Source organism: Topomyia yanbarensis, chromosome 2 (genome assembly GCF_030247195.1).
Source record: "Topomyia yanbarensis strain Yona2022 chromosome 2, ASM3024719v1, whole genome shotgun sequence".
In the NCBI taxonomy this organism is placed as follows: domain Eukaryota; kingdom Metazoa; phylum Arthropoda; class Insecta; order Diptera; family Culicidae; genus Topomyia; species Topomyia yanbarensis.
The window spans coordinates 366,019,116-366,046,186 of NC_080671.1; the positions used below are offsets into that span (position 1 = coordinate 366,019,116).

At 38.4% G+C, this 27,071-nt stretch overlaps 1 protein-coding gene across 16 annotated transcripts in view; it reads left to right on the forward strand.

Moving 5' to 3' along the window:
* LOC131684446 (voltage-dependent calcium channel type A subunit alpha-1) overlaps nt 1-27,071 on the forward strand; it is a 481,660-nt gene that overhangs the window by 97,515 nt on the left and 357,074 nt on the right. Inside the window, exon 1 of one of the 16 annotated variants that reach the window (XM_058967321.1) lies at nt 20,002-20,120. The exons of the other annotated variants lie outside the window; for them this stretch is intronic. The gene's annotated coding sequence lies outside the window, so the exon portion shown is untranslated. Of the gene's footprint in view, nt 1-20,001; nt 20,121-27,071 lie in introns of those variants that run through there. 16 annotated transcript variants of the gene reach the window in all.

Sequence of the window (27,071 nt, forward strand, 5' to 3'; positions counted from 1 at the left end):
AGACTCTCCAGTCGGAAGTCGAATTCTCCACGGAAAAAACTGCAACTACAGCTTCAATGAATGGGCCAAACTATTGCTCAGGTTTCACTAGTTGCTCGAAAGTCGTTAATGACTCTGACCGCATCATCTGTCGTGGGTACTGCGGAAACTCGTTCCATATGATATGTGTTAAAGTAGATTATGATATTAGAGAAGTCTTAGGAATCCATCCACGAAACTTATTTTGGGTGTGTAACGGCTGCGCTGACCTGTTTTCAAGCGACTACTTCCGTAAAATGTCTTCACGTTGTTACGAGAATCCAATTCTCGACGACAATTCTCTAAAATCCTTAAAGGACGACATTGCTGATTTGAAAAACGTCGTAAAAGCTCTCTCGGTAAAAGTTGAATCGAAACCGTTATCTTCAACAGTAAATACGCCTTGGAATAGGACTGCTGGATATAATCCAGTTCCAAATACACCTAAGCGCAAGCGTGAAGATGACCAGCTAAAAACCAAAATCGCTAATATTCGCGGAGCTAAGGCTGCGTTTGAAACTATAAAAACAGTCTCACCACCTGAGGAGCTGTTATGGGTCTACTTGTCAGCATTTGACCCCAGTACGACGGATGATGAAGTTTCGACCCTAGTGAAAGAATGCCTGGGCGAGGATATACAACCAAGGATAGTTCGTCTAGTTCCTAAGGACAAGGATGTCACATCTCTTAGCTATATAACATTTAAGATCGGCGTTCGTAAATCTTATAGGGATAAGGCCCTCTCCAAACAAAGCTGGCCAGAAAACATTTACTTTAGGGAATTTGTGAATAACTCAACAAGTCAACGACCAATTATCAGGATTGCAGCAGAGAGGAATTCATCTGGTGGTGCTCTGTAGCTCAACGCTATACCGGAAAATCTCTTTCTAACTTCATTTTCCTCGGCAATCAACATACCTGATGAATCGGAGACTCCTTCTGTGTCAGGTAAAGCCAAGGAGGGTATATGTCCTTCCGAAGCAATTATAGATTCTGCACACCCTCAAAACAAATCTCAATTGCAGTCTGTCTACAAACACAATTCGCTTGATTCTACCATCATTGCAGACCTGCCTGGCAAACAACTTCAATGTCTAAGTGAAAAGTTAGACCGCATCGCTTCTGCTCGCTCAGAACGCCTCCCACTACAGACTGCTGCTGAACACAACAGGTTAGACGCCGTCACCGAAGATTATCTGCACAGCAGTCGACTGGAATTTCACCCTTCTGACCCGGTCGTGCTCTCTAACGATTTGAACCAACTAAATGAAGGGGCACTTTGTTTGTCGCTGCCATCGCCGGGACGCCCGTTATACAGCACTACGGAAGCCCCCAAGCGCTCCGACGCAGTCGCGCTACCAGCCAGCGACCCGCTTAGTCGTCCCGGCCCTGCGTTTGGAGGTCGTGAGGGGGTCTTCCGAACTCCCTTCTCAGGCGAGTATTTTGCTTTATATGACAGTTCGCTTTCTGAAAACCACTCGGTTTCTAGCGTTCCATCGGGTACAACACGTTCGTGCAATTTGCCGTTACTTGAACGAAGCATAATTTCCTTGCCATCACCAAGACCACATCTACAAACTCACGCTGCGCTGCCATCACCGGGACGCCCGTTATACAGTGCTACGGAAGCCCCCGAGCGCTCCGACGCAGTCGCGCTACCAGCCAGCGACCCGATTAGTCGTCCCGGTCCTGCGGTCGGAGGTCGTGAGGGGGTCTTCCGAACTCCCTTCTCAGGCGAGTATTTTGCTTTACATGACAGTTCGCTTTCTGAAAACCTCTTGGTTCATAGCATGCCGTTGCGTACAACTCCAGATTTCCTGTCCGTCTACTACCAGAACGTTCGTGGGATGAGAACAAAAACGCAGGCTTTCTTGCTTGCGCTCACTTCCTGCGACTATGACATTATCGTTCTCACCGAAACCTGGTTACGTGATGATATATTAAACACCGAGCTAACGACGAACTACACAATCTACCGATGCGATCGCAACTCCTCTACCAGCCATCTACGTCGCGGAGGTGGTGTTCTCATAGCGATAAAGAAACATCTAACTGGGACTATACTAAAAATGCCTGGATGTGAATGTTTGGAGCAAGTTGTCGTACGCGTTTCATTGCCAGGTCGATCGTTATATATTTGTTGCATTTATCTAAGGCCGAACAGTGATCCTAACTTGTACAATGTTCACTCTTCTGCAGTCCAAAGCATCCTGGACAAATGTAATAGGCGCGACAATGTACTTGTTGTAGGTGATTATAATCTTCCTAATCTTCGGTGGATCTTTGATGACGATTATAAGTGCTACCTTCCTGAAAATGCAACCACGGAACAAGAGACGGCCACTACAGAAACTTTGGTCGCTGGTGGATTGTATCAAATCTGCTCTGTTAGCAACGTGAATGGACGAACCCTCGTCCATTCGCATTAAATGCGAATCACCTGAGTCTGCGGCATGTCCGGACAAGCGTAAAGTCAATTTAATGACCTATGCTGTCGGAGCCGATTCGCATTTAATGCCAAAAGATCCTGACTACTGCGCTGCAGAAGACAAAAAGCTAAGTAACCGGGAAACTCTAAGCTTGTTCATTGACCCTACTCCACGCTTTTCTAAACTTTCTTACTTCAAATCCTTGCTCTCCCTTGAGTACTATGGCTCTTAATATTTGAAAAAAATACTTCACCTTCCAGTCCCTTGCTAATTATATGTCGTTACAATATAAAAAAGTAAGATGATAAGTTTCGGACGCTCGGCAAATATAAGGCGTTGCGAATATACTCTTCAAGCCTGTGTCATCGAGCGGGTGGATTCTATCCGTGACCTGGGAGTGTTATTCGACAGAAAACTTCGTTTCGCCGACCACATCACTGCAACAACGGCGAAGGCTTTTGCAACATTGGGTTTTCTAAAACGTAACGCTGTCGATTTTGTGGATTTCTACGCACTGAAATCTTTATACTGCGCACTGGTCCGGAGCACTTTGGAGTATGCTGTACAAGTATGGGCGCCATACAACGCCGTTCAAAGTAGCCGACTGGAGCGCGTTCAGATAAGTTTTGTACGATTTGCTCTCAGAAAGTTGCCTTGGAACGACCCTATCCGTCTTCCGCCGTATAATAATAGATGCATGTTGCTAGATTTGCCAACGCTGGAGTCTCGCCGCACGTTCTTGCAAAGAATGTTCATTTTCGATACGTTGTCGAACAATATTGACTGTCCCGACATTCTCTCAAGGATTCATTTATTTGTTCCCCCTCGTGATATAAGGAATCGTCCGCTTCTGTGGATTCCCAGGCACCCCACAGCATATGGCCAGAACAATCCGCTAGACAGATGTTGTAGCAGATTCAACGAAACTGTTTTAGTTTATGACTTCCATACCACTAAATCTAATTATAAGTTAGCAATTAGAAATTTTTAACATTGACACTAGCAATAGAATTAAGTGTAATCTGTACGATATATATATATATATATATATATATATATATATATATATATATATATATATATATATATATATATATATATATATATATATATATATATATATATATATATATATATATATATATATATATATATATATATATATATATATATATATATATATATATATATATATATATATATATATATATATATATATATATATATATATATATATATATATATATATATATATATATATATATATATATATATATCGAAGATGTAATAAATAAATAAATTTCAAATATCACGGTTCGACTCTAAACGTATCTGGGGATGTCACATTAGGTATCTGAAACAGAAGTGCAAGGATCAACTTTCTCCGTACAATAACTGGTACATGGTACATTAACGCCTAACCAGGAGACTGTACCAAACAACGATATTGTCGGTGATGGAGTACGGATGGTTCTGTATCCACACCACCGCGGAAATATATTTCATTAAAACGGAGTGAACCCAATATTGTTTTTGTGTATTGCTTTGGGTTGTATGCACTCGACCCCTACGATGAGTGTAGAAGTGTTGGCGGAGTTCTTTCGCTAAAAAATCGATTGTGAGAGGATCGATTGCTCATTCGATGCGATAACTTGAGCTCGTTAGTAATTATAAATTTCGAAAGACATTTCGAGATCGATTCCCACACCAGGGGCATGTCCTGGTACTTGGATTACATAGCACAAATTATCAATTCTTCTTTTTATTATCCAAAGCGTATGCGGAATTTGGCTTCTTTCCCAACGTCTATTTTGCCAAGATATTCTTTATTGTTCCATTTTAAGGTGTCCTATGAAAAAATATGAATATTTTTTTACAGGAGAGATTAATATTATAAAAACCCGCCTCAAAGCATGAAATTAAATTTGTATAAATAGAAATTTGAAAAACATACTTTCAGGTTGAAGGGGATTTTACTCAAAACCCAAAGCCCATAATAACTTGATGCAGTCAATTATTTTCAACCATAGAAGTCAGATAGACTAAAAAAGAAAAATAAAAACAGTGGTCACTGTGTACAACTCTTGTATCAATTTGAAAAGGCAAAGAAAACTTTGACCGTCAGCAGAGAGGGCGAAGCTTCCACTGGATCCCATCGCCAGCATTGTCACAATTTGTTTAAACACCGGCAGTCATGGGAATGCTTTTAATTAGCGTATAATCCTCATAAAATGGTTAAAAGTTTTCCCCCGCAAACACACAGTTTAATCTCAATGCCAAAGTTTGGCACTGCTGGTTTCGTCATGTGGAAAGGTACGGTCAGGTAGGTATAATTAAAATACACATAACATTGCAAGTAATCTCATGTTTTTGTGTGCAACATTCAGGATCAAAACGACCTTTATCGTTTGGCCCATTTTGTACAGCCACAGTACACTGATATTTGCATGTTGAGCCCTAACGGAAAGCTCAAAACAACTTTACAATCACCCCTTGCAGCAAATATGAAAACCGAAGAAGAAAGAGGGCAATCTGTTGCATGACAGCTTTGTGATTAGGTTGAGCGTTGAAATATCCTTACCACAGTCAGCGATTCAAGTGGAAGTCGCTAGAATGGAATTCTGAGCAAGAGATTTTCACAAGAATGAGGGAGGGGGGAGACCGGGATTTGGGATTCACGAAAATCGTCCAACCGAAATGGTCCCACTCTGTAGCCGAAGTAATATGATGAATTCAGCCAGCTGGAACGAAGTTGTTTTATGCAGGTAAGACAAACAAATGGGCACTCATCCGTTGTTTTACTATGAGCGATGCGTAGCGGAGCAAACTTTGATATGGGGACGTTGTTTTATCGGGTGACAACGATGGTAATGTATTCATTTGATGTTGCGGTGTTTTTGTTGATGCTGTATAGGAATACTTGTTGAATTTAGAGTCACTTAGATGGGATGTATGATATTCAATCTATTGGCCCATGAATAATGCGTTAAAAGGAAAAAAAAAAAACAAAACAATGAATTTTTCATGGCATGTAAAATTTATTTGAAAAAAAAAACCTTTACTAACCCAAACGGTTGAAGCGAGCTCCACTCAGCTGTAAGCAAAGAGTTTCCTCTATTCTTTTGAAGCTTTCAAAGTTTCACCGAAGCAACAGGAAAAACGCTACCCCAATGACTTTGTATGTATTTGTTCCCGGCTTCCGTAGCTAGTTACCAAGAGCTGGCTTCGAGAAATTCATAAAGTGAAGGACAAACAAAAGAAAAAAAAGAACTCCACTGCCACTTTACATACCGATATTTTCCTTCCAACACACGCATCGCCTTGTCCGGTCCGTTTGTGAAATTGTATGGTTTGATCCAGGCCAATGTAGATGAAGTAAATCGGTGAAATGCGAAAGAAAAGAGAACTCGGGGAAACATTTTCCGCCCTAGTGTACATGGAACCGCATCTGAAAGTTAGTCCTTTGAGTACAGGCCCAGCAACGATGCTGTTCGGTAGTTAGTTAGTCGGTGCAATGGAAAAGTCTGAAATTTCCAACTCCAACAGCACTCTAGTCGGGATGAGGAAAGCCAAGGAAACCGGTGAGCTCAGGACAGTGAACTACTACCGTATTCGACAAAGTGTGTAGGAATATTGCCAACAGCTAGGTCGGTGGAAAATGCTATTCGAAGTAATAGGTGAACTGGATAATTTACCTAACAATAGTATCATTGTAGTTTAATTTGTCGCAATTTACCGATCACAAGATTTTATTCTTATTTGAACTTTAAAAGCTATTTTACCCTAATTCATTCAATCAAAAAAAATTGTTTGAGGTCTGTTTCGTATTCGTATTACCAGATTTTTTCGGGTCTCATACGATTAAAGTTTGTTCAGTAAGATAAGATAGGTCGGTTAATCAAGTCGAATGTGCTTTTATTCCGTAAGCGGAAATTATAATCCGCCGCGGCGTAGTGAGTAATTGGTGTTGGACGCTAAATTTTAAGAAAATCCTGCGAATCCTACATAATACAGAACTGCTCTTTAGCATCGAAATTTCCTATTATCGTATATCTATATCTACGGGTTTAGCCCTCGATGTATTGCACATTGCTTTTTATATATTTCTTTTGAATAATGTTATATTTGTTGATAATAATTTGAGTCTAAACCTTCGAGAACGGTTTTTCTTTTCTTCTAGTTTGCACATTTTTTCTTTTCTTTTTGATTACGTTCAATTTATGGCCGGCATATCTAACTTGTACGCGAAAGCATGACTGCAAGTAAAATAGAGATACCAATTCCCTTTTGTGAAGAATAGTTTTAGAGTTCAAATTGGGCTACTGAGGTTAAATATCGCAGGACCGAGGCATGCTTCGTCCGCTTGGGATGTGTTGGAGTATAAGGGTCTGTTATGAACACTGAGCGTGTGGGTCGGACTGGGACTCTTTGATGTAGGAAAGCTTCGCTTTAAAGAGCAGAAATATGTACCCGGTTCTTACTAAGTAGTTTCCATTAACCTAATTTTAATTTGGAATTGAACGATTTACGGATTTTCCTGCGAATGAATTTGGTTTTAAGTGATTTTTATACTGGAAGGTTATTCTAGCCAATTTTTCGGGTGCGAACTTCTTAAATGATTCCTATGCTGAGGGACTTCGCTCCGATTTTTGCGCTTGAGGGTTATGTGCGTTTTTCTATTCTAATGTGTTTAGGTGACTTTTATTATCGGCCGCTTATTTTATGTTTAAAAATTCATTAATCACTACAAGGAAGAATGATTCACAATCATGTAAACCTATTGTTCATCAAGACACACAAGACACCAACGAATAATACAATTTGCATAGAATAACGACGCTTCCCCTTCGCCTAATCAGCATTAGATCAATGTTATCTGCTTGCTAACTCATTTTGTCATGCGGGGGTGGGTATGTGAGGAGGGCGAAAGTCCCATGAACGCACGACTCCCCAGCTTAAATTGGTATGCTTTGTGATATAGTGGTGGTTCAAAGATGATAGGGTTGAAAGGGAGGGGTATGAGGGCTGGATGGGGTGGTGGTCTGAGGGGTGATTTAAGGAGATTTTTAAAGGAGGGGAGTGAACAGTAGAGGGAGGGGGGGGTGTAACCCCTCTCCGTAAACCATCAACTACGCCCCTGTTAAAAACCAGAAACCTTATGCGAGTCAAAAACAAAATTTGGGATTAGGTTGACGTTTTTCAGAGTGATTGCATAACCTTTCTATATGGGAAAGGCAAAAATGTGCCAAAATCCAAAAAAGTGAATCGTCGTCAAATTTGTTTTCGAGTTTGCATCAAATCTCGACGTTTCATGCACCTTGAAGGCATTTAGCATCAAAAATAAAAATTCTATTTTTAATTTTTCCTATAGTTTATATGAGAAATTTCTGTGTGGCCGCACTCTTAAATCCGTAATTCCGGAACCAGAATTCCGATCGATCTAAAATTCAATAGCAGCCGATGGGAAGGTTGCACCTTTCATTTGAGACTAAGTTTGGGCAAATCGGTCTAGCCATCTCTGAAGAAAATGTGTGACATTATTTGACACATACGCACATACATACATACACACTCATACACACACAGACACACACACACATACAGACTTTTCGATCTCGACGAACTAAGCCGAATGGGATATGACACTTATGTTGACGTTTTTCAGAGTGATTACATAACCTTTCTATATGAGAAAGGCAAAAAAATTTATTAATTTATTATTCGGGTGACTATATTGGGAATTTTTACTTAAAAAGTGAATAAAAGTTGTCGTCACACGTTTCATTGATGTGTATTCGTAACAGAATATGTAAGACATGTAACTATTATCCATAGTTACTTTCATACTAAAAGGAAGCATCAATTATTTTTAAAGTCTCAGATCTCCAGTGTTATTGGTAGAAACGATTCGCGAGAAATGGGCTGAGTTTTTTTTGTTTTCGAATGAAAATACGAAACTAACTATGAAAACATATAAGGGATGTCCTCAAGACGGAGTTCTATCGTCCTTATTGTGGTCATTAGTTGTACACAATCTATTGAAATCATTAACTGGAATGGGATACGAAGTGATTGGATTTTAAGATGATATTGCAACTGTCTTGAAGGGAAAATATGACTGCATTATCTTAAATTGTGTGCTATTTGCAGTGCTGGGAAAATCACCAAAAATCAAAAATCATCAGTGATAATTATCACTGCTGATCATGCTGTGCTATGATCACAATTATTAATAATCGCTAGTGATTTTCTCTGAAGCGATAATGGGCTAGCAAAAAATCATTGCAATAAAATCACCGCCTGTGATCACGGCCTGATTATGATTTTTTTTTATCATTTATTATTAATAAATAAAATGACAAATCTTCCAAAGTTTCGGCAACCTGTTGCCCAGATCAATTATTACATGATAACGCTATTGACATTTACTTGCAACTCTCCCTGTGATGCTCCTAGCCACATGTAAAGGACTTCTCTTTTTTGTCATTCATCAGAAGATATTCATTCGGATGAGACAGGTATCGGTATTGATCGGCGTGCAGGTATAATTATAATAATTATTATATCTCATAGTTTAGCTATTTTGAATTTTATCGTTTACTTCGTTCAATGAACTCTACCAAATCGTAATTGTACTACCAACGTTTTGATTGCATCTATTAGCTGCTTCGCAAAATTGTGCGCAACCTAAATAATTCGATTTCATCTCGCCGCCGAAAACAATTTCTCCATTGTTTCGACATACTGTGTTAAAATACTACTTCGTGAATAAACCATGCGGAAAGTGTAGAATGGCACTGGGTAAATCTGACCCAGCTATGTGCGATGCGATGGATTTCGTTATTTTCACAAACACTGCACCGGCCTAACAAAAGATGAATTACAGTGAAGACCCGTTTTTATCAGCCCCTTGGTGAATTTTAAGCTGATAAAACAGGGACATTGATAAAATAAGGGCATATATTTTACTGTATTTTTAATAAACCGAGGCTCTTAAAATGTTCTTCTATGGTTCTTAGATATAGCCTCGAAACCTTTTCTGAATATTTACTTTAAGGTCCCCTTAAGGGGGTCTGACAGAGCAAAATTTAAAAAAAATAATATTTTTATTTTGCATTTTTAAGATCTCTAAGATAAGAAATATATGCCCAAGAAAGGATTTACTCAAATTCAACTCGGTTCGTCTGCTGGAGCCCATTTAACCTACCAACTATCAATTTTCATATGAAGCTGATAAAATCGGGTAAAAATCTGACAAAATCGGGGGCTGATAAAATCGGGTCTCCACTGTATCTGCTTGTAGCGGCTCGAATGTACTATGGATGTGTGACGATTGCCGCAGCCTTCTGGAAGACGCAACATTCCGAAATTCGATTAGCTCGGTTTGCCTATGAGATGCGAGTGAAACAGCGCGGTGATGAGATTGAATGTTGAACCCTTTATAAGGCCCAGAGTTTGGGGCTATTAATGAATGTTATATTGATAGAAACACTGTTCTTTCATTTAGTTTAGAATATATTTACATTTATTCCGTAATAAAAACTTATTACTTTATTTCCAACGAGATTGGTGCAAATCGAGCTGGATCAGCAATTCATAAAGAAACTAAGGTGGGTTACTGGTTATTACCTGTTTAACAGATAATAATTCTTGGATTCTGAGGATAAGAAGAAAAATAAGGCCACAGATTACAGACGTTGTTTATTCATTTTATTTTTTTCTTTGCCATTTTTACCATTCAAAAACCAAATTTTCGGATTAAAAATAGTTGTTTTAACAAATTGGCATCACCAACTTATAGGGTCTAGAGTATTTTTTTCAAAATCAAGCTAATTTTAATATCAAAAAGGAAATCGCCATATTTGTTTCAAAAAACTCTTCGCCAATCTGACACTTTTCATTGTATCTCAATAATAATAATTTTTCAATGGGCCGGTGATAATTCTCTTATACTGAATAGTAGTAAGACGCAAGCAATATTTATCTCTCGTTCGAAACGTGATACTTTCAAACCTGATATTTTCATCGATGGCAATCAGATTCAATTTGCAGATACCGTTTGCAGTTTGGGTGTAACAATTCAAAAAAAAAATTGAGTGGGATTCTTTCATTGCTAAACAATGCGGTAAAATATATGCATCCTTGAGAACCCTTCGATTTAAAGCTCGTCAACAAAATTGTTTTTATTCAAAAGCCTAATCTACCCACATTTTCTCTATTGTGATTTTATTCTCACTCAAGCAACAGCCATTAGTTTAAATAGATTAAATCTAGCTCTGCTGTTGTAGATTTATTTTCAATATTAATAGATATTCAAGTATAACACGTTTTCAACCTGCTTTGATTGGATGTTCGTTTGCCAATTTTGCAAAGTACCGCACTGTAATATTAGTACACAACATCGTTACAACAAAGTGTCCGGCCTATCTTTTACAAAACTTTGTACCTTTGAGAAGTCAAAGAGGAAAAAAGTATCACATTCCTTGTTGCAGAACTTGTTACTATTCTAATTCATTACTTGTGAGAGGTATTGCGTTTTGGAATTTGTTACCTAGTGCATTACAGAATAAAAACTCTTTAGTAGGGCTCAAAAGGGAATATATGGAGCATCTAAATTGTGTGTAAATGTTAGTTTTTCATTTAATTTAAATTTTTGGTTATTAATAATACTTTTAGAAACGCTTCTTCCTATCATTTATAACTAGCATAGGTCTTAAGTTCATTGAATAAATTAAATAAATAAATAAATAAATAAATAAATAAATAAATAAATAAATAAATAAATAAATAAATAAATAAATAAATAAATAAATAAATAAATAAATAAATAAATAAATAAATAAATAAATAAATAAATAAATAAATAAATAAATAAATAATAAGACGAATTGCCAGACTCCTAACAAGTAGATTTCATAAGATTGTAAACTTCTCACTTCATATTCCTACGTTATGAACGAAACGAAAAGGTGGCAATAGTTGCCACTGCCTTATAAAGGGTTAAGGGAAAGTATCGAGTCATTGAATTCTACCATGACCAAACTTACAGATTGCACAAAACCGAATTCATCTTTGCAACGCTGCGAAAGTGCCATTGTCAATGCAAAACCCCAACATTCTTCTCCAATAACAGCAAACTGCTCCGAAACAATGTATACTGAAGGAGCTGCGAACGATAGTTTCACACTATTTTTATCAAATATTAAAAACGATGTCAGCGAGTAGGAAATTACGACGCTTGTAAAATAATTCGGCACTTCAAACCTCATTATTTTACAAAACAAGCACACTGAAAAACATTTTGAGAGAATTTGGACGAAATTACCACAACCCGGGGTATTCCGGGAACCTGGTTCCACCAGCAAAGAAGACGCTTTTCGACTAATTATAAACTCGTCTTGCGGGGTGTCAAACTTTATAATTTAGCAAAACAAGTGCACTGGAGACCATTTTGAGGGTTTTTGGTCAAATTGAACACACCCCGGGATCTCCCGGGAAGCTGGTTCCTCCGGGTAAAAGGGTAGATTTTCGACTGGTTTCAAAACTCGTCTTGCAGCACTTCAAACTTCATGATTTTGCAAAACAAGCACACTGAAAGACATTTTGAGAGCATTTGGATGAAATGGCCCAACTTCTGGGTATTTCGGGAACCGCGTTCCTCCGGAAAAGTGGACACTTTTGGACCCTGTTGAAACCCTGTTTTACGGCATGTTAAACTGCATGAATTTTCGAAAAGACATGTTGAAGGTTTTTGGTCTAATTGGCAACACTCCGGGGTATTCCAGAAACCTAGTCCCTCCGGCAAAGAGGACAATTTTCGACTGGTTGCATAACCCGTCTTGCGGCACGTCAAATTTCATGATTTTGCTAAGCAAGTTCATTGAAAGACATTTTGGGGGGCTTTGGTCTAATTGACCACACCCTGGAGTACATATTCCGGGAACCTGGCTTCTCCGGCAAAGAGGACAATTTTCGACCAGCTATAAAACCCGTCTTGCGACATGTCAAACTTTATGATTTTGCAAAACAAATACACTGGACGTCATTTTGAGTTTTTGGGAGAATTGGCTAAAACCCGAGGTATTCCGGGAACCTGGTTATCCGGCGAAAAGGACACTTTTCAAGCGATTATAATACCCGTAATGCGGCATGTCCAACTTCACGGACCGGACGGACCGAGAATACTTTTCTTTTCGGGAAGAACCAAATTCAGGTTAAAATTCAGGTTTGGTGCAATTCGAACAAAATACCTTAAAATATAGTAATACATATATGCTTGATTTGCAAAATCATGAAGTTTGACATGTCGCAAGGCGCGTTTTATAACCGGTCGAAACGTGTTCTTTTTCTCTAAGGAACCAGGATCCCAGAATACTCTAATGTGTGGTCAATTCAACCAAAACTCTCAAAATATCCCCCAGTGCACATTATTTTGCCAAATCATGGACTTTGACATGTCGCAAGACAACCATGAACCAGATTCCCGAAATACCCTAGGAATGTGGCCAAATAGACCAATATTTAAGCAATTAGAATAGTAGCCTTTCGTGTACTTGTTTTGCAAAATCCTTTTGAAATGCAAAATACTTTTTTCTAAAAAAATTTAAAAGTCCTTTTAAATGCAAAGAACTTTATCAGTTTTTATATTGCGCGGATTTCGCAATTAACACGGTTTTTGCAAAAAAAATAGTCCTTTTGAATGCAAAAGACTTAGAAGATTTTCGGAAAGATGGAAGAGACGGGTCTGCAAGATTCCTTATGGCCTACACCGCAACAATATAGGTATTTTCGGAGTGGACTTGAAGAGTAGGTGCCAGGAATTGATTTTGACGCCATTTTGAAATCCAAGATGGCGACTTCCGGTTTAGCGAAATTCGCTGTAACTCAATTAATATGGGCATTTTCGGAATGGTCTTGAGGGATCATCCATAAATGACGTAGCATTATATGGGGGAGGGGGGAGTTTTGTATTTTGCGATGATGTGTGACGACAGGGGGGTAGGGGGTCATGTCATGCTACGTAGCTTTTTTGAAGGGGAATAACTAACATTGTTTTTTTATTTTTTTTTAAATTTTACGGGGACAAGGAGGAGGGAGAGTTACCATCAAGCTACGTAATTACCAGGGGGTATTTAGAGGTTTGTGATGAAATGCTACGATGAAAGAGGGGGTGTTAAAAATCGCTCAAAAATTACTACGTCATTTATGGATGATCCCTGACGAGTAGGTGCCAGCAATAAATAAATCTGCACCTTCTCCGCAAGGTTTTCCATAAAAAATTGATTTTGGCGCCATTTTCAAATCCCAGATGGTGACTTCCGGCTTAGCGAGATTCTCTACAACTCAATCAACATGAGTATTTTCGGAATGGTTTTGCCGAGTAGCAGACACATGTCGATGTTTGGCGTCTTTTTAAAATTCTAGATGGCGACTTCCGGTATACCGAAATTCTCACATGAAAAATCTGGGCAATCATCTAAATCACCCTCAAATGTAAGATCTAATTATAAACCAGCAAAATGCAAAATATTTTATGTGTTCATCCAGAAGAGTGCGATGAGAATGGAAGAGAGAGAAGAAAGAGACGTATGTGGTGTGAGTTGGGGGTTTGAATTTATTCAAATTAAACATATAGCTTAAATTTAAGTAAATTCAACTGTTTAATTAAAACAACTTCCAAAAATAATCCTAATGATTGGGTTATAGCGAATTTCGGAAATCGCCATCTTGGATTTAAAAACGGCATCAAAAATCAATTTGTGGAACCTACTCGTTAAGATCATTCCAAAAATACTCATATTGACTGGGTTATAGTGAATGTGGCTAACCCGAAAGTCGCCATCTTGCAATTCAAAATGGCGTCAAACATCGATCTTTGTCTCCTACTCGTCAAGTCCATTCCAATAATACCCATATTGATTGGGTTATAGCGAAATTTGCTAAACTGGAAGTCGCCATCTTTGATTTCAAAATGGAATTAAAAATCCATTTCTGACACCTACTCTTCAAGACCATTCCGAAAATACCCATATTGATTGGATTATAGCGAATTTCACTAAACCGGAAGTCGCCATCTTTGATTTCAAAATGGCGTCAAAAATCAATTTCTGGAACCTAGTCTTCAAGTCCATTCCGAAAATACCCATATTGTTGCGGTGTAGGCCATAAGGAATCTTAGAATTAGGACTTAGAATATTGCCTATCCCGAGATAATGCAAAGTGAACATGCGCGTAATTCGACGCACGGCTTTGTGGTGCATGGCTGAAATGTCTCGATGTGGATTTTTTTTTTTTTATATTTCGTTTATTTGACACGGCTCATAGCGGTAGCTAAACGGAGCCGTGGATCTTTCATATGTTAACAATATGTGAAAATTAAAAATAAAAGCAAATATTATTGATTACCCGATGGATCTCGTGCGCGCAACTTTTTATTGCGAGCGGAGACCTTCTTTCGCGGCTCGCCTACTGCGTCATGGGGATCATTTAATTCTCTTCTATCGTTGTCTTGGTGCTCAGATGGTCTTTCCTGCTTATTACCCTTACGGGTAACTAGTGTAAATCCGTCGTCATTATTTTTATCTTCTTCGCCGATATTGCTTGCAGTGGTATTTGGGGCGCTGGATGCTGCTTTTGCAGTTGTCAATATGGACTGAACAGCTGCCACAAATTTTGCAACCGTTTGTGGTTCAGGTATTGGTATTGAAAACTCTTTTTTGGGTTGGTTTTCCGTGGATTCGTTGGGAATCGGTAGTGATGAATTCTCCTCTGTATCTTCCGCGCAAGGTTGTCCGTGGTGTGCTGTCTGATTACAATACTTGCACGTAGGAGTTTGCCCCTCGTGGGTGCATAACGTAGTTTGATTAATAGTAGATTCGTGGGTTTTAAGTTTTATAGTCAAGTGGGAGGGGATAGGTTTTTCGATCCGCATCCTCACCACAAGAACACCGTTAGGTGTACCCGGGAAGAAATTTCTCCACGTATCAGGTGTAACGGATTCTACTTCTCCGTATCGCGACATGTATTCTGCAACTAGATTAGGAGGGGTACGTGGTGATAGGTCATGTAACTTTACATCTACATAGTCTTTTTCTATATACACGGGAATCTTAATTCCAACTTTATCACTTTCAGCCACGTGCTTCAAGTTGTTCAGCAAAACAAAACGTTCAGCTTTGGCTAACGTGTTGAATGATATGAGTACTACATTGCGAAGATGATGATACTGAAGGTACATAACCTCCTTGAGCCTAAGCTGCATCTTCACCTTCAGCAGGTATTCCACTTCACTAAAACTCAATCGTATTGAACAGAATTTAAAGTCAACGACCGCTGTGTTGGGTCGGAGCAGACTTTTTTCGTCAACTTTACTCATGACGGCACGAATAAATTGAATGTTTCCTTTGTTCTCGAGACAATGCACACTAGATCGAGAGGTTGCTAGCTGTTGTTCACTTGGTTCGATTGTACGTCTGGCTTGGGCAGAAGTAGAAAGTAGACTGACGATGTGGATTTTAGAAAAGATTCGCTATATTTTTTGCAAAAACCGTGTTAATTTCGAAATCCGCGCAAATTAAAAACTGCCAAAACTCTTCTAAGTTCTTTGCATTTAAAAGCACTTAGAATTTTTTTTCGGAAAAAAATCTAAGTCTTTTGCATTCAAAAGGACTTTTTGCATTTGCATTTGCATATTTTTGCAAAAACCGCGTTAATTGGAAAACCTCGTAAAAACCGCGTAAAAAAAAACCTGGGTGTAATTGTTCTCACTTAGACCTGTTTAGATGGTAGGATTCATTCTCGTCAGCTTTTTGGCGATACACATTCTGTTTATAGAAACAATCGCAGTTTTGTGAACAGCCATTAATCACGCGGAGGGGGCGTACTCACCGCCGTATTTACTGCATTGAAAAGTTTCGTCGAGCCAACACCTGTTGGCGTTTCGCATGAAAAGCTGTTCGTTAAACTAAAGCTACCTGATCACTTTGTCAGTCAGTGCTTGAAATCGTAATCTCTGATTCATGAATTTATGAACAGATTTTTTCCGTGTACTCGTTTGGAACCTCTCAGCCCTTATCGCACACCATACGTTTGATAATAGTCTAAATATTTTCGATTTGCCGTGCTTGTGGCCCGCTTGAAGGATTGCTCTTTTTCGAAACAAATAGCCGGTTCATCGTCTTACGTACAAAATCAACTTGAAAGATTCGGACAAAACATATATCTTTAATTTCGACATAGCGACACTTCTCGGCAATAGCTGCCCACACAAACAGTACGATTCAGTATTCCAAAAAGATTAATATTCTATTCGTGTTTACGGTAAAGTGTACGGCAGCAAATTAGTATTCTTTCGAGTTGTGTCGGTGTATATTTTGGTGCGTGCTTAGGTTTATGATATATAACATAGTTTTTCTTCAAAATACAGTGGACAGCCCGAAATACCAATTTTTCGTGACAATTTGCGTTTTGACTGTCCAACCTTATTTTCCGCACTTGATGGTACATTTCACTTAGTTCTGGCTCTTAGTTTTGGTGGGCGAGCGCTTTTCTGTTTTATTTTTTGGCTTTTTGCAATTACGGCAAGCCTTCAAAACATTGAAAATAGTTGCACACGAGATCGGATTGTATTTTAACACGTGAAGAATTTCTTTTGTACTGACTCGTCCCACCCGAATAGCGATAGATTCACGTAAATCTAGCTTGCACAATATTTTGTTTGTAAAAAATTGCGTAATTTGAGGTTAACAGTACAGGGCTTACGTGCCTTCAAACCAGCATCACCAATTAATACTACGTTCACACTACGAGTTAAAACATGTTTTTAAGCTATTTTGATGACATATTTCTTGTTGCTAATTATTATAACTTGTTTTAACTCTGTAGTGTGAACGTAGTATAAGAAGCAAATACTGATGACAACGGATTTACTACAATGACCCGGAAGAACAAAAAACAAATAAGAACGATAACGCTTGAGAAAACACACCGAATGTCCCTCAAGATGTGGCGGACAAGGCAACCATTGCTTCACCGCGAGAGAGGAAGAGGATCTTAACGCGCAGCAAGCCCCGAAAGACAGGAATTTTTAGTGTTAATCATTATCATTGTACTTATTGTAACAATTTAAATTAACTAAAACAGTGAATAAAGCTAATGGCATAACTCGTCAAAATCTATGTATGGCAACATGACATGTCTTGAATAAGACTATGCGAAAAAACTTTAATTTGAAAATATAAGTTTTATTCGCTTACGAGTTCGCTTGTACTTGTAACTAGTGTCTGTAGCGAGATATTGTTTATGCCAACAGGTACGTGAATAACATCAAAACCCCTCACGGCGAATAAATTGAATTGAGTTCTCTGTATTCTGTTTTCGAACGGAACGTGCTGCAAACCAACTACGGCGGCGAAGAGTGTGATGGAAAACGGAACCTGGCGACGCCGCAGTTATAAACAACCAGAGGAACGTTGTTGTTGGGAAATGGGCATGTCGTCAGAATGCCGAACTACTATTCGAAAAAAAACTTTTCTTAAAGTAGGTCTACGCTGCAAAGAAAAGAGGATATGCTTGCTCATTCAACTTAAGAGATTAGCTACGAATAGACATGGACCGAAATTGAGCTCATGCCACAGCAAAGAAAGATAGATTTTATAGTCATGTACTCTAGCACACACAATACCCTATTACCGGAAGTGAAGAACTAAAATCCTGTTTCGAGTGCTTACGTTAGCCTTACTCAACGCGGATTCCGTTAGTCAACGGTTGTTCAAACAGCACCGTATGGCCCCAGCTGACGAGCACGGCAGAAAGAATACCCAAATAAAACCCCCACCCAGCCACTCGGATAACATTGCGAGAGACTCTTGCGATTGAGAGCACAATTTGTCTCTTCATCGACAAATTGAAAGCAACAAGCGGCGGGAAAATAATACCTGCTATATTATGGCGAAGCAGTTCGTTATCAGCCTGACCAGTGTGGCACGGGTCTTTGTCGCGTTCGGAACCGGGCACATTTTTCGTAGTGGAGAAAGAAAGCTGGTTGCTACTGGTACCGGATCCTGGAAGCGGCAGCTGCCTGTAATCGGGATCCAAAAATAGTTTCACAACAAGCGCCAGTATTCCTGGTTGTTTCGACGATGTTTGGTCTGCGCAGCATGGAAGTTTGCACAGCAGGCGCTACCACCTGTTGAGTGTAAACAATAGTAATGCCGCTATTGTGTATTCCGAATCACGGCCAACCAGTGTCGGTCCTACCTGGAGTAGAAAGTGATGATGTATCGTTTTGATTCAAACGATAAATTTGAATTCTGGTCAATTTCAATATCTAAATACCTATAACAAATTTATGCTGATTTCGGTTTTAGATCAGAGTCGCCCTAGGTTCGCTCTAATATTTACAAAATCCATACAAAAGTGACAGCTCAGAGCGAACCTAGAGCGACTCGGCTCTAAAAACGAAATCAGCATTAGTGTTGACTGCAAGGTAGTAGGCTAGAAATGAATATCTCATTGAGTCTGTGCAGTTTTCTTTCGTGTTTACAATTTTTGCAAAACTGTTTTATATTGGTTATTTGAAGTAATGCAAGAAATCAAAACCATCGATAAGTGGTTTCAAAATCAAATGCACAACTTGAGTGTCCGGTATCATCAGTAAAAATCAGCAAAGTGTCCTTAATTATTAAACGAATTAAGTAGTAAAACTTCTTCAATTCAGAGAAATTCGATTAAAAATTATTTTTCAAACTAGTACATTTACATGAAATGTTAAAAATATAGCGCATATTTTACTAATCCTCTAAATTCAACAAGTTCAGCAGCCAGAATTTGAATCAAAATATGTTTTAGGCAGTAATACGCACACAACGATTGCCGGTAGATTAACTTTGGTGAGAATTGACAGCTGAACTCAACAGAATAATTCTCTTTGAGCCCTGTTACCAGCCCGTGAATATGAATTTATACTTCTCCAAAGAACCAGTACCTCTTTGAGCCCTGTTACTAGCCCGTGAATATGAATTTTTTATGGCTAGCGAAACGAAACAGTGGAAAAAGGAAATTGAGAAAAATAAAAAGCGACACCCACAAATCCCATCTTATCTAAAATGATGAAACGCACAAAAACCACCCGCAAAAGAGTTTTCCCTTACGCCCGCTATTGTGAAGTGGGGAAAACACGAAATGAATGAAACATCACCAACTCCCCCCGCCTTTACCAAAGTTAATCGCCCGTAAGTGAGAATACGACTTCTCCACCAGAAGGTGAAGTTTACGATTGGGGATAATTAATCCGTCACATACTCAAGATCAAATGAAAACTGATTGGCTTCCAGGGGTAGAATGAATGTGTTCCTATTGCCCGCAGTAGGGATCACACATGCCAATGTTTAATAGATTGATTTGTATTAAAGTAGGTCGGTGTGTTCTCGGTTTCCAATGGGCTGACTGCTGGCAGTGGTTCTTTGGAGAAGTATAAGATTCTGTATCATGGTGTTGTGCTGATGCCAGTGTCGGTCGTTCCTTTCAAGAATTTCCGTTATAAAACAACTGAAAGTATATGCATATAGTGAAAAGTGGAACGAAGAAATATCGCCGCTGTGTGACGAATGGCATGTATAGTCTATCCCACATAGATGGATTTAAAGCTCTGGTGGAAAACATCCTGTGCGGAAGGTACGTTTATTACTTGTTGAAATAAGTACCTATTTTGATGTATGTTCCATTTTGCTTTCGATAGGTTAAGTTAGATGAGTAAAACCTGGGTATTTAAAGAGTGAACTCGAAATAATTCCTACACCGCAAATTTACTTTTGAATCTCATGTATTTATCGGATCAAAATCAACAACACAATTTTTTACAACGTTTTTAGTATTGGGCTGCGGATGCTACGTTCGTGACAGTACCTTGTTTATTTCGGCTACTCAGAAACACAGTCGCTCTACAACCACCAAAGACACCGGTCACGAAATTCTGCTGCTGTCTGAATCAGCACAAAACGAACCACAACACAGTACTTTTATCTTGTGTGCATTGTCTTAAGAACAAAAGAAACCGTTCGATCTATTTTTACCTCTGCCAACCCTCTAAGAACGGTTGGTTTCTGAATCGTTCAATGAAGAACGTTCGTTGGACCAACGTTGGACGACGTCCAAATAACCGTTCAACAGACGTCCATCGTAGAACGATTTTGAAACAATTTTTTGTACAACTCAGTGACAAGTTAGAGCAACAAACGAGCAAAGTGAACGAGAATCCAGAACAAAACAAAACCATTGTATTTATTCTTGTCATCATTTGTGAATTTGATGAAAAAGCGCTGCTTCGACCGAACAACGCGGTTGTTGACATGAGATCTTGTTCTACACGACCGAGACTCTTTGAGGTGGAACATTTTCTGAAGGTTAACATGGCTTAAGGATGTCACCTATCTTCAGTATCACAGTTTAGTATTGATATCATTCATCGCGTTAGGCTAAGCAAAAAGATTCGTTTTACAGAACATCCTAAAATACGCAATTGAAAGTGATAGTGTTGACATGAAGATCCCAGTGTATATAGAAAAGGACAATATAGAAGTAAGACTACATGATTTGTCATCGCGTACTCCCCGAGGATCAGTTACAAAATACATATCGCAATTCGGAGAAGTCTGTATCGATTTTGTTGGTTATTTTCGGCAAATTAAAGACGCAGAGAAACGAAAGCATTGAAATTTGAAGACGGATAGGTATTCTAGAGCGAATCAGTTATAAACTTAGAACGGAAAGTTAGGACTAGGCAGGCCCATATGGACATGATCGAATGGAAATGTGAAGAATCCTTTGCCTTCCGCTGAGTAGGAGTTGGGCGTTGCGCTCAAGCCTACCGCATGGTCGTTGATAGAACATAACTCATCATCATGTTCTACCGCCGACGCCAAAGGTAAATAGACAAACCCCTAAGTGCAGTACTGCAACCAGACGGCACACCTTGTGCGGTTGCCAATTTTGTGGTAGCTGTTCTGACCATAATAACTATAAAAGCAGCATCCAATGCATCAAGATTAACTGCCAGCACCATCGGCGAGGAAGCTAATACCGATGACAACGGCTTTACGCTCGTGACTAGTAAGGGCTATAGCACAGGAGAAAAATCTGATCGTGAACATGAAGATTCCATCAACGATGATGATATTAACGGCAACAAGAGATAATCCATCGACTCACAAGATACACTAGGCGAGTAGACAAATGTTTCCCCGCCGCGAAAGAAGATCTCCCCGCACAATTGAAATTTGCGCGGACGAGACCTGAAGGATACTCAATAATATTTATTTTTTTTCACTTATTTTAATGTAATTTTGGTGCTCAGTGAGGCTTTCGTTTTTTGTCCAGACATCGTATAGAACTTTTCAAATGAATAACGATGTTCGGTCCTAATAGTTTTCTAATTCGTCTGTATAACTAGTAGGTAGAAGCTGGATATAACTGTATAATATTCCACCAAAAAATATTGTGAGATAGTTCACGTGAAAAAGTCATGATCGTGTGCAGTGTTGCAATAAATTAGAAATCTTCCAAATATCACAAGTATTCTGGATAGATCTTGAATCATGTACTAGGAATCATGAAGTAGTTCTCGAATTCATGAATAATACTTAATAATTTTGTGAACTATATCAGGAGCATGAATGGTCTGTCGTAAATATTATACTAGCAATCATGAACCAGCTTACAAATACATGATCAATATTGATTGATTAGTGAATTGTGAATTATTCCGATGTTGGGAATTAATTCACGAGCACGAATGGTCAGCCGTGAGTAATATGCTACTAGTCACGAACTGGTTCATGAATATATGAGAATTATTAACTTTGGATGATCGGTCGTGATTAATATGCTAGGAATCATGAACCAGTTCACGAATACATAATTGATATTTTTCGATTTTATGAACTATTTCTCGAAAACGGATATTGGATCTTGATTAATATAATAGAAGTAACGAAGTAATTCGCGATGATTGAAAGAGTTCATGAAAAATACTGCGAGTTTCGTGAAATAGTTCACGAGAAAATATTGTTTAATTTTGTGAACTCTTTCACAACCACGTAATCTAGGTCATGTCCAAGTTGCAATAAATCATAAATCAGTTCACGTTGTATAGTCGGATTCATAATAGAGGAAGCCCACGAAAATCTGTCCGAAAATATTTAAAATCGTGACCGACCATCTTAGATTCCTTTGAAACTTTACACGTTTCACCGGCATGGAAGACTAAACATTTTTCACAATCAGTAAGATTATTTTGACACAAAAGTAACATTTCTACGGTCATAATTTCGATTTTTTTTGCTCGATTACTATATTTTATACAGCAAAATTTTCTGAAAATGAGTTACAGGTAATACATTTTTCTGTACTAAAAAATATACACTGAAAAAAATGTTGTCATTTTTAACAAAAAAAATTGTTTTAAAAATTAAAATTAAAAAAAAAACATTTTTTATAATTTTTTATATTTTATCCACAAAATCTAAAGAGAAAAGAAACTTTTTGAATGTGATTGTGATGGAGAACTTATCGGTCAAAAAGTTTATCTAACTATAACTTTATACATGTTTTTAAATTCCATACAAATTGTCATACAAAACTGTAATTTTATTACAGAAAATTTAATTATACGTGCCATTTTACATCAAAATGCATTTAACAAAAATCTTCCAAAATGCGATAGTTTTCACGATCTTTGGAATTTTGTTCCAACAAAAACAGTTAATTCGACTAATTATTCCCGTTTGTTTATTAGTTTATTAATTTTGCCCGTTTTAAGAGGTATTCGCGTTACCCCATCATAAAATGTCAAAAACTTTTATCGTTGTAAAGACGTAAAAGAAACTTTTTCAGTGTATTTGGATCATGGAGAAGCTTTCAATAAAAAAGTTTTCCTAACAACAAATTTTGACATGTTTTTATAATTCATACTATTTACAGCCAAAAATACATTTTTTTAATATGATTTTAAACGCAATTACGATTACGAAAATCGTGACTGAGATCCTGAAATCATGAACATGAATCACTCTACTCATAACTAAAAAATCACGATAACGTGAATAAAATTACATAAATCGAACTAAAGTCCTGAAATCATGAATTTTGATCCCGCTAGTCTGACCGAAAAATGCGATAGTAAACTCATAAATAAAATAGCACAGTAACGTGATGAGAAATCACAATAATCGCGAAATGGCTCTTGAAATCATGAACATCATTTGACTGTCGGCTGTATATTCCGAAACCATGAACTAGAATCACAACAAAAACTAAACATGTCAAGGGAACAACAACAGTACCCTAACCAAACATTCTAATGTAACGCCATGTATATATTCGGGATGAGCTAGTTTTTTTGAAAACACAAATAGTTTCATGAATTCTAGGTTTATTATTCATTATTTCAGGAGCTTGGTCATGGTTTTCGTAAAATGTTTAGTTCACGAAATCGTGACCTCATGAATTTATGACTGGTTTTTTTCGTGTACGATTCCATAGCTGGTTATGTTCAAAAAATAGTGGAAATGTCCATTACATAATCAGTATGATTAGCACATACATAAAATAAATAAATCGACAGCCACGAACTTGAGAAGCTATGTGTCGTAGCTGAAACACATGAACCCAGCAGCGGATCCAAGAGGAGGGTTCGGGGGGTCAGGACCCCGCCAACAAGTTTCAACTTGTTAACAAATTTTAAATTAGTTTCAATTTTAAAGTAGTTTTCAAACTCAAAATCAGTTCAAACCAATTTTTGTACTGGTTTTACAGACCTACTAGGGAAGTTTATTTAGGATGAAGTAGGAAATTTTCTTCGGTGGAGGGGGGAATTGATGAGGGAAGGTGGGTTTAGGGAAGGATGGTGTGTGGGGGATAGACCGGGATTAGGTTAACGATGTTCAGATTGATTGCATACCCAACAAACAACTTAGCTGGATAATAGCTTAAACAGTTCTTGTTCAGCTTATCCTCTAAGATTAAAGGCTTGTTCAGCTTTCGTTGTTTGTTGGGTAACCTTTCTACATGAGAAAGGCAAAAAAGTAAGGTGAACTTATAAATATGGGACATAACTTTTTTACTTACACTACCATAACAAACGAACAAAACGCACCAGGGCTTCTAAATTTCGAGAAACATCGTTGATTGAGCTTCAAAACAAACGCTAAAAAATTGATGCAGTTTGTTTGAATAGAAAAAAAAGTATTCCGAGAAATTATGGTGAACGTATAATTGTGAGACACACTGTATTTTCCCATGACACCAATGTCAAAAAACTTCAAGCAAAATGGGCGGAGGTATAAAATTGTCCAAATGATATGAAATTTGGCATCTGAGTTTACTTTGCTTTTTGTCACAATAGGAGGCCTTTGAGATTTCGAAAATGAGTGTTTTTGCAATGCTCTAATGCGGGTGCGAGGGTGACCAAGGGGGGAGGGGTGATGAATGATGGAGGTGTTAGGGTAAGTGGGGGGAGATACTACACCAAACTGCATATTATACCTTCCATTTGAGACCAGTTTTGATAAAATCTGTTCGGTCATCTCCGAGTAACCGATGCGCAACTGTTGGTCACACACATACATACACACGTTTTCCGAACTCAACGAAGTGAGCCGAATGGTATAAGAGTGTTGGCCAACAATTTTAAGCAATTTGTAACTCATTTTAATTATTTTTGCATCATTTATACATATATTGATTACCGGTTTATATGGAAATTTCGCTTGTGGCCGAATACTTCAACCCGTAACACAGGAACCAGAACTCCGATTCAAAGGAAATTTAATAGCATTCAATAGAAATATTCTAGCTTTCATTTGAGACTGATTTTGTGAAAATCAAGTCCGACATTTCTGAGAAGATGTGAATTCAACTCAGGAACATAAACACTTTCCCGAAGCTTCCGGTTCCGCCGAAGTTGTCCAATGTGGTCAATGTCGGTTTGATTGGGCATCAGTGAACTGAAACTATAAATCCAAACATTTTCGAACACATTTTATTAAGTTTTGCATCTTTTAGATACCATGCTGACCCCACTCTTCAACCTGTAACTCCGGAACCAGAAGTCTGAATTCAATGAAATTCAATAGCAGCCTATGGGAACGTTGTACCTTTCATTTGAGACTAAGTTTGAAAAAATTGGTTCAGCCATTCCTGAGTAACCGATGTGGTTATTTTTTGGTCACATACATACACACACACACGCACACGCACAGACATTTGCCTAACGTGATGAACTGAGTCGAATGGTATAAGAGACTCAGCCCTCCGGGCCTCGGTTAAACAGTCGGTTTTCAGAGTGATTGCATAGCCATTCTATAGAAGAAAGGCAAATAGAAAACCATAGTTTTAAACAATTTTCTTCTTAATGGCGAAAAATAATGTTTACCTAAATTGTTCTCCACTAAGGGAAATACAGCATAGTGAATCTTGCATTGGCTTGCTAAGCCAAACCATTAGTTCTCATCAGCTTAAAATGAGCTCCTTGTCGTGCGGCACATCACGCTTGACTAGGGGTTTACTCAGGAACACATATTGTTTTTTTTTTTGGGGCTAGCGTCAATCCGGCGCTTGCTTAGTCCTGTCACTAAGTTAGTGTCGGATTCTGATAACAAGAAGTCGAAACACAAATTCCATAACTAATTTATCAGGTGTGCCCCAGGTTGCTTCAACCTTGGACTTTTGCTATTCTCCATGTTCTTCAAAGATGTTTTGACGGCGCCGGTGGTTGAGTGGTAAGCGTGACCGCCACTCATTCCAATTTGCCTGGGTTCAATTCCAGCCGAGGTCGTTGAGATTTTTCTGTGGTCACGTCTTCCTTCGGAAGGGAAGTAAAGTCCGGTCTCTGAGTTTGGTGGATCGATATCTAATCCAGATAGTGAAGTCACCTACCTGGCGTCGATAAAGAAGAAGTGATCCAACTTCTATACTCTTACTAACGAAAAATATCCTCCTCCCGTGATACTTGTGGAGTGCGCAGTAGTATATACGGCCTCTAGCAAAAGCAAGTATCGGACTAACCATTCCTTCCCTTTCCTTCCGTGATCTACGTTCGGGCCTGGCTGGCGCCGGTATTGATCAATACTTTAGGATTACCAGGAGTTGCACATTGAAAGATGTTTCGCTACTCCCATGCATAATTATCTACTTATTCTCTGTGCAACTTCAGCTAGTCCAGATCGATAACGGAGTAGCAGCCAGGGGTGGTCGCACAAGCTCAAGCTCAAGCTCTTCATGTTCATCAAAGATGTTTACTATGTCATCTCACCTGGATGCATACTTATATACGCTGATGATCTAGCATAGTTTCTTATTGTACGATCCACGGAAGATTGCACTTTAGCGACATCTAGATGCTTTCTATGATTGATGTACAGTCGTGATTCGCTGGTTGGGACACACCTCTGTCCAACTAACGAATTTGATTCGTTAGCTGGACCGACTGACAGATGTCAAAAACTCTCCAAAGAAGACGTTAGTAGTGTAATTGCATCTATTCACATCTCTAATAATTGTCAGATTGATTGTCAAAGTAAATTTGACATAAGATTTTGACATTCAGATGCTTTTTAGTTGGACAATGGT